The following is a 12127-nucleotide window of genomic DNA, read 5'->3' on the forward strand; positions in this document are numbered from 1 at the left end:
TACTAGAAAGAGGCAGGCAATATATTTGGAGAAGTAGAAAAAAAAAGAGAGAAGAAAAAACAACAAAAAAACCTTCAAGGAAGCTTGACAGAAGAGTATATTGTGGTGAGAGATGAGGAGGTATGACCTTAGATTTCTGTCTCTTTAGATGTTTCACTTTCTGCAGGATTTAATGATTGAAAAATGTTAGTCATTTTCAACCTGTGGTTGAGCTGCAGGAACCACAGAACAGGAACCCCACTGTGGCAGGAGTTGGAAGCAAAAAGCTTTTTTGTGTGGGTTCACTTACTATTTTAATTCTGTTGTATTATTAGTGGGCTTCCAAGGTATGGTTGTTACTTCTCCTATTTACTGCTCTTTCCCTCCTTCCTGTATCCTTTATGTCCCCCCTGCCCCCATTACCTTCCCTCCCTAAGGCAGGGGATCCTGCCAGCAGGGAGGCCACTGTAGGAAAAGCCAGATTTGCCATAGGCTCAGGTGACTCTGCTACTAACTTGGTTCATACCCTCAGGCCAATGATTTCATGGTTCTGGGGCTAATTTTCTTCATCTTAAACCAGGGATATTATGAACTGTTTCACAGGTTTGTGAAAATTAAATGGGATCCCGTGTTGTAGGCCGAGTCCAGAGATCAGTGAGCGGTGAGCCGTTCTGTTCATTCCCAGGGAGCTGCTACTCTAAGTATTCTTTGCATGAAGACGGCAGCTCTGCTTTGGCCATGTGTTCTAAATGTTTTTCCTCCTGGCCCCCAACATTTCTTACCATACTATTCTTCTCATTAGCCAACGTTTAATAAGTGCGGATCATGGGCCAGGACACTGCGGTTAAGTACTTCATGAAAAGCACTTAATTATTTCTCAGAATCTATACAATAGCTATTATTTGCATCCCAATTTATTAAAGACAAAGTGGAAATTCAGAGGCATTAAGTGAACTCTCAGGTTCATACCATCAGTTGCCAAGGCAGGACTCGGTGAGGTCTTTCTGACTCCGGAGCCTAGGCTCTTAACCACCAGTTACACCAGTTAAATTCTCCAGCTCACAGGCCACCCACTCCCACAACCTATAGAATGCCAGCCTGTCCCACACCCAGTTTAGCTCCTATAACTCTCTTGTATCTAATTTCTGCTGTTCCGTGGGGGTGGCCGGGTGTGTATTTCTGACCTCCCGGGAGGCAGGGATCATAGCCCGCATATCCCTCCTAAACCACCCAGCGCCTTGCAGGGCAGACTCGGTACACGGGAGACATGGGCTCTTCAATCCAAGGGAAAAGAAACTGACCAGGCAGAGATCAAGAGTTAATAAAGTGCAAGAAGAGTACAGCAGGAAGAGGAGAGGAAGGAGGGAGCAAAAGATTTCAAGGGAAAGGAAGCAAGGTCAAATATTTGCTGAGTGCCTTAGTGCCCATCATCGGACCTAAGGATCTCTAAGGGTCTCTGAGTAGGAGTACTCCACGCACTGGGCACGGAAATCGGCCTAATCTTTCCAGACCAGGAACCAAGGCTCAGCAAACAAAGAGCTCAGCGCGTCTGGGTGGCTGACTTGCACCCACAATCGCGCATGCATGGCAGGGATTTAATGGGGTGCCTGGTTCTGGTACTTCCTTGCCAGGGTCAGGGTGGTAAAACCGCAGGCTGCTCTCTCCCCACTGATCCCTTAGGGAGCCAGGGCACAAAGCAGGCACCCCTCTGAGTATCCGCGAAGACCTGTTACTCAGCAATTTTAAGTTGGCAAGGCACACCTCTCCTCCCTCCTCACTTTGAACTCAGCTCCCCTAGTCCCTGCCAGACTGCTGGGGCACATCTTCCTTTTCTTTCGAGCCAAGCCAGAGGAGTGCGTTATGAGGGATCTCTTCCTCTTCGCTCCGCGGGGGCCCAGGACCAGCCGCCCGCGGAGCCACCGGCCGCCGCGGCGGCGCTTCGGTGGGAGGTGGCTCCAAGGTGACGCGCGGCCGCCTCCGCCCCCTGTAGGCGGGGCTGGCGAGCGGGGGCCGAGGAAGTCGGACGGCCCCGGAGGTGCCCCGCCCCCGCCGCGTCCCGGCTGCTCCTGCGCGTGCGAGCTGCCGCGGCGGCGGGTCCCGGCAGGTGAGGGGCGCGCGCCGGCCGGTCGGCAGCCCCCGCGACGCAGCCTCGGACAGGTGAGGGGGGCGCCGGGCTCAGCTGGCAGCGCGCGCGGAAGGGGCGCGGGGGTCGCCGCCTGCTCTCTTCCGGGGCCGGGCGTCTGCTTGCCACCGAGGTGAGGCGTTGGGGACCTTGAGGGTTCGGGATAGGAATTCAGTGGAGCTCCTTCCCGGGAGCTGCGGGTTCCGGAATCCAAAAGGGGTGCCAAGGTCGGGAGGCCGAAATCCAAGGCGGGTGGTCCTGGAGAGCGCACGGAGGGCGGGCGGCTTGCCCCAGGAATTCTTGGCTTTTTAAAGGACACACCTTTGGTCCCCTCGGGGCGCAGTGGAGTTAGTCACCGCCACCGGCCGGACTCTTTCTGCAGAGGTGAGCCCCTCATTTGTGTGGGATTTGATGCGCTCCCTTCGTGGAGACCTGGAGGTTCAGCTTTGGTTCCCAGCGCAGGCATTTATTTGCGCAGCGGCACAGGAGCAGAAAGCCTTAGGATAATTGTGTAGGTTACAGAGTGTCTTGCATATGAAAAGAAAAAAAACAAAAAACCAAAAAACCCCAATATGGTGATAGTGGTGGTGAACTTGAGAGGCGATTGCTTCCGCAGTTAGTTCCTCAGCTCCCGGTCCATTTGTTAAGCAAATGGGGCGCCGATGGCTTTTAGAGATCGTTGGGTTTCTATACACGTGTTAGAACATCTGAAGGAATTTCTGTGCGATGTCTGAGGGTTTCAGCGGCGTGTAGGTACTTAGCTAAGTGTGGACTGGAAGTTACATTAACAGGGGCCGCTCAGAGTTACCAAACAGCTTCCAGGTGAACCTTGGGAACTTTACAAACACCTGCTTCCGGAGACACTGAATGGCGAAAAGGTCTGTGGATTATGATTTCCATTGCATTCATTTTTCGCTTGGGTCGGCAGCATTTCAATAAATATTTGTTGTATGTATGCCTTTTAAGGAGGAACCTCTGCGAGAGCCAGGTTGGTGTGCTGTGGGGTAGCACAGGTGTTAATACAAAGGGGCACTTAGGGCGCTCATTCCACGCAGGTGGGTGTTCAAAAGAGCAGCGGCACAGCGGCACCTCTTTAATCTCTGGTAGTAAGCATTTAAATGCAGGGAGAATGCAAATCTTTGAAGAATATCTGTCATTAGCCTAGTCTGACATCCGAACTGACAAGGACTATCAAAACCATCCTCAAAATAAGGTTGTTAAGAATCCATTCTGTGCCACCTACCATGCTGGGCACTTTATCTTGCTGCATAAAATGCACAAGATAGACATTATTCCCACTTGTACAGGTGAGAAACCCAGGCAGGGAGGAATCCAGCAGTTTGTTGAAAGTAATTAGTGGACCTGAGAGCTGAAGGGGGATATTTCTGAGTGCAAAACCCATGCTTTTTCACTATTCCATGGTGCTGTGAGATGTTTAGTGTAAATCTGGCAGATTTAATGGAAAATAATTCAAATTTATTTTCCTAAAACAATCGACGTCCAAGTGACCGTTATGAATAAAATGAGTATTGCTTTCATTCTCTTTGTGTGGTTAGACTATAACCAGTCTGGGACAAGAAGAAGAACAGCCGTTTTTCAAATATAAAGTTTATTATGTGTCTTCCTTAATATATTTTTTAAGGACCCAATATATCCAAGTGGGACAAATCAGTAAAATTTTGTAAGTATTCCTTGTATATTACACATTGAAGTAACAGTTAATTTTCATATTATTAATATCCTTTAACATATATCAGCTTGATTCCATATCTTCCAGATGAATAGAAGCCACTGTTGTCACCTAGAAAAGACTTTGTGTGTGTATAAATTTATATAATCATATATGAATATACGTAACATTTATTTTAAAATGTGTATCTATTTTTCCTTAAATCTATCTCTTGAAGTGTAGAGACTACTGCAGTGCACTTATTTGGTAAGGAATCCTAATATTTCTAATTTAGCCTTTGAGTGAATGATCCATGACAACTCGTAATTTCTTCAAATTCCTGTAAACCACAAAAGTGATTTTCAAACTACAATTTTTTTTTTTTTTTTTTTAAGATTTTATTTATTTGCGAGAGAGACAATGAGAGACAGAAAGCATGAGAGGGAGGAGGGTCAGAGGGAGAAGCAGACTCCCTGCTGAGCAAGGAGCCTGATGTGGGACTTGATCCCGGGACTCCAGGATCATGTCCTGAGCCGAAGGCAGTCGCCTAACCAACTGAGCCACCCAGGCGCCCCTCAAACTACAATTGTTAATGCTGTAGAGGATGAGAATGAAAATAGTCCTTAGGATTTTAAATAATATTGGGCGCCTGGGGGGCTCAGATGGTTAAGCGTCTGCCTTCGGCTCAGGTCATGATCCCAGCGTCCTGGGATTGAGCCCCACATCGGGCTCCTGGCCCAGCAAGGAGCCTGCTTCTCCCTCTCCCTCTGCCTCTCTCCCTGCTCATGCTTTCTCTCTCTCTCTCTGTATCTCTGTGTTTCAAATGAATAAAAAAAATCTTTAAAAAATTTTTTAAAAATATTTCCTGACATGGAGAGCACTTGCTTTCTTAAACCCTTCCTCATACTTATTAGTAATTACACACAGAAATTGAGGGGTTTCATAATTAAATTATCTTAAGGTGTTGGAAAAAAGTGTCTTTTTTGGGGGGTGGGTGGGGAAGAGAGGCTTTTTTCCTGCGTTGGGAAGATCAGGTAGGCTGTATTCTGCCTGGGTTGTGCTTGGCACAATTTTTATTTTCTCTGTTTTCATTTGACAGTGAAATTGACAACACACCTTGAACTCCTCTTTAGGAGTATTTGAAATCCTGCCTAGAATGTGTTTATAGAAGTGTGCTTGGCTTGGTTAAGATGCTGTAATGAAGGGGCCGAGAATGATGCATTAGAGAAATTTCCAGAAAAGCGAAGGGGCCAGGGACCAGAGTATGCACGAGATGTGAAATGGGCAGATCTAGATTTTGTGATACCTGGAAGGCAAATAATTCGCGGATCCTCTTTAAAAAAATAATGCAAAATTAGTTATGAAAGTGAATGCTTATTTAGAATGGAAAAAGAAACGATCACCATTTGCTGGAGGTTTTTTTCTTTTTCTGCTGAGGTCTTTTTGGGCAGTTTACCAGAAATGCTTACACAAAAATGCTTCCTGATTGCAGCCCTCTCTCCCTGAGAACACTGAACGTCTCCTAGCGGCCTGTAGCACTCACAGGGTCTTCTGCCAGTGAGAGGCCAGAAGCTGAAGCTCCATTACCGTCAAAGAGTAAGAGGCCCAGTTGTGGTTGGAGGCAGAGGCCTCATGGTTCGCTGAGCAGAGTAGAGGCTGGTGGCTGGGGTGAGAGGGCTTATCGGGGACTCAGGGCATTTCATATCTAGTGAACAGTCCAGAGGGGAAGGCCCAGGTGCTGGCCTGGAGCCTGGAGGGCCCCTGATGGCTTGAGCTGAGTTTGGAATTGTTGGTGGAGTTACCAAGATGAAAGAGTCCAGGGAGAGCATTCTGGGTATGTGGAGGGCTGTAGAAAGCCAGAGGTTTGGACCCATACGCTCCCCTCCATGGATGCAGTGAGGCCCCTTAGTCAGTGCTTCTCAACGTGTCCTTCCAGATCAGCTGAACCCACACAACTGGTTTTAACTTATTAGAAATGCATGTTCTCAGCCCCCACCCCAGACCCTCTGAATCGGAAGCTCTGTGTCTGGAGCAGAGCAATCTGCGTTTTGAGAAGCCCTCCTGATCATTCCGGTGTATGCTAAAGTTTGAGACCTACTGCTCTTGGTATTTCAGAGAACGGGTAGGGCATAGACTCCCCTGTGGGGATGGTAATAGGGGAGTGGGATTCATACTAATGCTAATATGTTATGACTATAGTATGAGTGTCATTTATATTACCATCACTGACACTGAGCACTCAGATTGTACTCAGGCCTATTTCTTGTGCTAAGAAATAGGAACTCTTAATCATGAATACAACCCCACAAAGCGGGGCTGTTGTTACTTCCATTTAATGTGAGAAAACTGAGGCCCAGAGAGACAAGGGTATTGTCCCTGGGCACACAACTGGAAAGCCCTTCAGCCAGGATTCAGGCGTCTCCCTCTCTTCTGCCTGGGACAGGTTTCATCTGTGTCTTTGTTGTGTGCGGGCCTTGTAGGAAAGGTTGGATGGCAGACCTGAGACTACCTGCAATGGCCCTTTTTAACAGTCATTGTCATTTGCTGACCACATGGGTTTAACAGGTGTTTCTTTAGGGACAAATTGCCAGATGTTGTCATTCCCTCCTAGTGGGAGTTTCTAAAGTTTCATAAGCAAATGGACACAATTGCATATATGTAATTGAGTAACATGGAAGTCGCCTCCTTGCCTGACATGATGATGGGCTCATATGCATTCCCCCTGTGGGTGGAAGCTGGCCTTGTTTTGTAACATGGGTTTCATCTGGTTATTACCACGGAGGCCTTTCTTCTAAAGCCCAGCTCCCTGTCCAGGACACAGAGGGCTTGAAGAAGATGATGTGTTTGTCCATGATGTCCTGGAAGGTAACTAGAAGAGGTTTTTGTTTTTTTTTTTTTTTTTGCATTTTCAAAATTTTTTTTTTTTCTTTCCGAAAACGATTCTCTGTAGTTCTATATATTTTATCACAGAATACCTCCATCATTTCAGGAAGCATGAAGAAAAGATACAACTATAGATGTGAGGACATGTGTGAGTGTGTCGAATGGTGGTTTGCCTTTTGGGTGTGGACCTCAGGTTACTGAGTCTTCACTTCTCCTCTGGAGACAAATGTTTAGACAAACATTAATTTGAGTGTAGGGCAGGCAGCAGAACTTAATTCTGGGAGTGCTGGCTGTCTCAGGCATGGATTCATGTGTTCACATGGTCATTTGTCGCCTGCCTAGTTGTGCTGAGTGTTAATGTCAGGCGCCGGAAGGAGATGCAGTGGTGACTGGACAGATGTGATCCCTACAGACTAGTAAGGACAAACTTGCTCTGCAGTGCTATGGCTGAATGGAGTCAGATGCCCTAATTCCTGCAGTGAGTCAGCCGGAAAGGAGTTAAGTTATCTTAGCTCAGGAGAGAGGTTGTAGGGCTTGGCTTAAGGCAATAGGGAAGCAGAGGTGTGTGAGGGTTTGAGAGAGTATCTGGGAGATGGCGGAGGTGACCAAATGGATGTGGGTGATAGGAGAGAGGGAGGATTGGGGCTGAGGTTTGTGCCTTGGGCCTCTGGGTTGGTGCTAGCATCACAAGTCAGGACTAGATTGTTTTCAAAGAATAAAAAATGAGTTTCGTGGACATTGTGAGTTTGAAATGGCTGGATGACTCCAACGTAGAGGTTTGGGTGCATTGAATAATGCAGCAGAGAGCACAACTGAATAATTCAGCGGATTGAGTAATATCAACAAATGAATAATGCTGTCTCCCAAGGAGAGGGTGGAAGCAAGAAGCAGGTCTCAAAGGAAATGTGGGCATTTCTCCCGGCGTCTGCAGGGTAGACACAAATTCCAATTCCTTTGATGTGAAAGGTGAAAAAGGTTTACTTCTGCTCATTCTTGAGAGGGTGGAGATGAATTCTCTGCTACTTTGGCCTTTCATGTTTGATAGCCTGAGATCTGGCCCGTGGGAGGAGGTCGGCACCGTGGCCGGAGCAGGAGCCTGATAAGGGGCTTGTTGAAAATTCGTTTGCAGAATTTGAGCCCATATAATTGTCATAAGGTAAAATGCTTGCCATCTATCCCCTTAATCAGTTACTTTTTCTTGTTAAAAGCACTCACTATAGATATCTATCTATATATCATAAATATTTATATCATATTTATATGTATCATATATATATTATAAATTAATATAGATCACATTTATTATATATATCATATTTATTATAAATTAACTGAATCATTTTGTAGATCACAGATTGGCCAGTGCTGTTTTGTAGATTATACTGCTGATACCAATACTACAAGGTTAATTTTTGTATAGAATATTAGGTTTCCTTAGGTGCCCAGAGTTGAGCTGAAGGTTTGTTTAAAACCTGTGTTACAAAGTGGTTGAAATAAATAAATATAAAGGTACTAATTGAGCATGTGTTATGCAGAGTACGTGCTAGAGTTTTCGTTGTGCATCAGACAGATAGCTCCCTGTCCTCTGAGAGTTTACAGCTAAGATGGGAAGTCAGGCATCTGAAGAGGTGCCTACAAGAAAGTGTGGTGTTTGCTAAGGATAAGGCACAAGGTGCTGTGGGAGCCAAGCAGCGAGGGGAGGCCAGGCTGCCTGCGCTTAGCAGGACTGGTTGGCTGGAATCAGCCACTGGTGGGCAGAGATCCCTCTGGGGCATGAAGCGACGTTTGGAAAGAACAGACAGGTTTTCAGAAGTTGATGGATGGATGCTTTTGAGGAACTGAAAGTTTATGGTCAGTTTTGTCCATTAAAAGTCAGAAATATTCACGAGAGGTTGTGATCTGGTCAGGAAAACTAGAGAAGCATTAAACTTATCTGTGTGACTGTCACCATGTTCAGAGCCAAGAGGCAACCGAGGTGACAATACAAAAATGAAACAAAATCCCAATCAGACCAGAAAGAAACAAAAATGATTGTGATGATTATGATGTGGGTAATTTGTGTTTTTGGTGGGGGTGGGCAGGGGACTATTTTTTGCATTGTGAAAGATGTTGGTGTTTGGTTTGAGAACTTCGTATATCAGAAAAGGACGCTATATTACCTGAGCCACAGTAGCCGACATCATTACTGTAACAGTCTTGCCTAGTGTAAAACATTACGTAATTATTACATATATAGGTTTCTAGTCTGAAAATGGTCTCCGGGATCAGTTCTTCCATCTCCTGTTGCTCTTCCATGAATGAGCTGGGGCCCAGCGGAGCTGCAGGCTTGCTTACCTTCACCTGGTCTGTCTGTCTGGTGAGCGCGTCTGTCTCTGTTTGTCCCCTAATGATGTGCTTCACTTGAGTAAGAATTCTCACCTGTCTGCAACAGGCCCTATAATGAACTGTCTCCATCTTCTCTGAGTCTATGTGTCACCCTTTTGTAACGATTTCATTTATTTATTTGAGAGAGAGAGAAAGCACAAGTGGTGGGGAGGGGCCGAGGGAGAGGCAGACTCCCCGCTGAGCAGGGAGCCCGATGCGGGACTCGATCCCAGGACCCTGGGGTCATAACCTTAGCTGAAGGCAGATGCTTAACCGCTTGAGCCACCCAGGTGTCCCTTGTGTCACCCTTCTAACTTATTTCCTCTCTGGTGTGCTTGTCATGCACTTTGTTCCTACATAGTTGAGTGTTTTCGATATCGTAGGAATCTTTGGCAGAAGCTGCTTTCAGCATTTTAGGCCTGTCTAAACAGGCAGAATTTCTCTGACATTTCTTTCTTTCTCTAAAATCTATTTGGGCCGGCACAGAAACGTTTAGCTTTAGCAAGGAATGAGAAAGAAGGTGCTCAGGAAGTTTCCTCTGTTAATATTTGAACCAGAAGACATGGCAGAACTGAGAAGGTACATGATAAATTGTTTCTGAACTATTTAGGTGATTAAAAATAAAAAGTTTGAACAGGTCGGTGCAGCCCTGGTCATTAGTAACAGATTGGTATTTAGGTGCTTTGTTAACTACTTCCTTTCCAACTTCCGGCTTTGTGTCCATTTCTGCCTTTGTCACCGTGAGCTCAAGATCGTAAATCAGTAATTGAGTGCTTAGTTTTTGTGTTCATTGCCAATATGTGCCTTTTCATGGACGATGTTTTTTCTTTTGGTGGAAGAAGCTTTTCGTTTTCCCTGGTTTATAGGACATATGGACTCAGCAGGTATGTATTTCATTTCATGTGCCAGCTACCTAGTAGAAGCTCAGGGCAGCATCATCTTATTCTCAGGAACCGTGCTGGATAGGAGTCATCCCCATTTTATAGATGAGAACACCGAGACCCAGAGAAGCCCTGTAAGTTGTACAGGGTCACCCAGTTGGTTGGAATTTTACTTTTTTTTTTTTTCCCCTCTACTACTCCATTCCAAGCCAGGGCTATTTTAACCACTGCATTCTGACTTATTTTCCGGTGAAGTTGTTTAGCCCCCAAACTAGGGAGTCTCCAAGACCCATGACAACTAAGATGCTAGGTATTTCTCTGGATCGTGGGTTTGGAAGCAGCTGCTCTGTGCATTCCCAGGCTGAATGCAGAGTTGAAACCCTTCACCGCAGAGGCTGCTCTAAAAGCCACATCGATAAAGCTTTGGAATCCTGCTAAACCCTGTTCTGGAGATGGATTTGGCAGGATCTTGATCAATATACCACGTTAGAGCAATTTCCTGCCAGAAGATTGTGAATGCATGAAGCTAGATGCTCTGAAAAGGTCTCTCTCTTTCATCTGACCCAAGTGATGCCTTAAACACATAATTGTTATAATAAATTTGTGTAGCAAAGCAAGCAGTCACGTAAGTATAAACACCATGGTTAATTCCACGTGAGAACAACCCCATGAGAACAACTTCACTGTGTTTTTATGTTTTTCAAACTGATGTCAGCTTTTAAATATATACAGATATTGACATTCTAAAACCCAGATAAAATTCTTGTGGTGCTGTTGATTGGATCTGGTTGCTTTTTTTGCTGTTCATTCATTTATAAGTATTAAGCCCAAATGAGATCTTTTAAGGGTCCACAGTGTACAGATAGGGTTGATATTCTGGTTGATGTGGTCTTGGAGAAGCTAGAGTTACTTCTGAATGTTCTGCTTATCCCCATGGGGACTTCTGAGATACCTCTTGGGAGCCTTTCTTTAATCTAGATAAAGAGTCTGTGTTCTCTTAGAACACGGAAGGAAATTGAGAATACGTATTTCAAGCTCTATTCATTATACTTCCTCTAGGACTGTATTTTACCTTTCTGTTGAAGCTGATTTGGTGGCCATGGGAAGCAGCAGGATGTTACCAAAGTTGCCCAGCCCCTGTGCTCATGTCCCACCCGTCACAGCTTCATGTGCCTTTGAGTAGAGCACTCATCAGTGTTGTCTGTGCTCATTCCAATTAGAAGTCAGTCTCTTTCAGGGGCACCTGGGTGGCTCAGTCAGTTAAGCGTCTGACTCATGGTTTTAGCTCAGGTCATGGTCTCAGGGTCATGAGATCGAGCCCCGTGTTGGGGCTCCCTGCTCAGCAGGAAGTCTGCTTGGGATTCTCTCCTTCTGCCCCACACTCCATTCACACGCCCCCTCAAATAAATACATCTTGAAAAAAAAAAAAGGAAGTCAAGTCTATTTCATGATATGCAACGAATGATGAGTGTTGTTGTTAAACTATTTTTTAAATGTAAATTTTGCTGAGCAATTCTGGATGTCTTACTGGTATAATTTCGGTAGTGTCTTTGGTTTGTAGTAACATCCCGAGTCTAGCCAGATTGAAAACCAGTCCTGGCTGTGAGATTTTTTTGTTGTTTTATTGTTGTTTTTTTGCTGGTGGCCGTGGGTTAGAGCTAACTGTCTTAGTGCTTATACATCATTGATTTTATGGCTGCTTTTAAGATTATATGAGAAAGCATGTATGGAACAGTGTAGAGCAAAACTGCTTTTACATACACACGTATATTCACACTATGTGCTGCTATATGAATATACATGTTTTCTGTTAATAAAGCACCAGAAACGTACTAGTGGTTCCCTTATGCAGATGTCTAGGCTGGGCTGAGTCACTTTTCGTTGCGTACCTCTCTGCACAATTAAAATTTCCTAAAGGCATACCTTGAAAAGGTATTGCCAAGGGTAAACATCTTTATTTTTTATTTTTTTAATGTCTTTTAAAGATTATTTTTTTATTTATTTGACAGAGAGAGAGACAACGAGAGAGGGAACATAAGCAGGGGGAGTGGGAGAGGGAGAAGCAGGCTTCCCGTGGAGCAGGGAGCCCGATGCGGGGCTCGACCCCAGAACCCTGAAATCATGACCTGAGCTGAAGGCAGACGCTTAATGACTGAGCCACCCACGTGCCCCTTTCTGTGGTCTTTAAAATGTCACTTAAACAAACTCATCCTCAGACATGAGAATATT

At 45.3% G+C, this 12127-nt stretch overlaps 1 protein-coding gene across 2 annotated transcripts in view; it reads left to right on the forward strand.

The window, feature by feature from the left end:
* The first annotated feature begins 1938 nt into the window (after positions 1 to 1938).
* Positions 1939 to 12127, forward strand: part of MCTP2 (multiple C2 and transmembrane domain containing 2) — a 245634-nt gene continuing 235445 nt past the window's right edge. The window contains exon 1 of one of the 2 annotated variants that reach the window (XM_036065570.2): positions 1939 to 2234. The gene's annotated coding sequence lies outside the window, so the exon portion shown is untranslated. The remainder of the gene's footprint in view (positions 2235 to 12127) is intronic. The other variant, XM_036065572.2, reaches the window with a different exon arrangement.

Source organism: Halichoerus grypus, chromosome 8 (assembly GCF_964656455.1).
Source record: "Halichoerus grypus chromosome 8, mHalGry1.hap1.1, whole genome shotgun sequence".
NCBI classification, from domain to species: Eukaryota; Metazoa; Chordata; class Mammalia; order Carnivora; family Phocidae; genus Halichoerus; species Halichoerus grypus.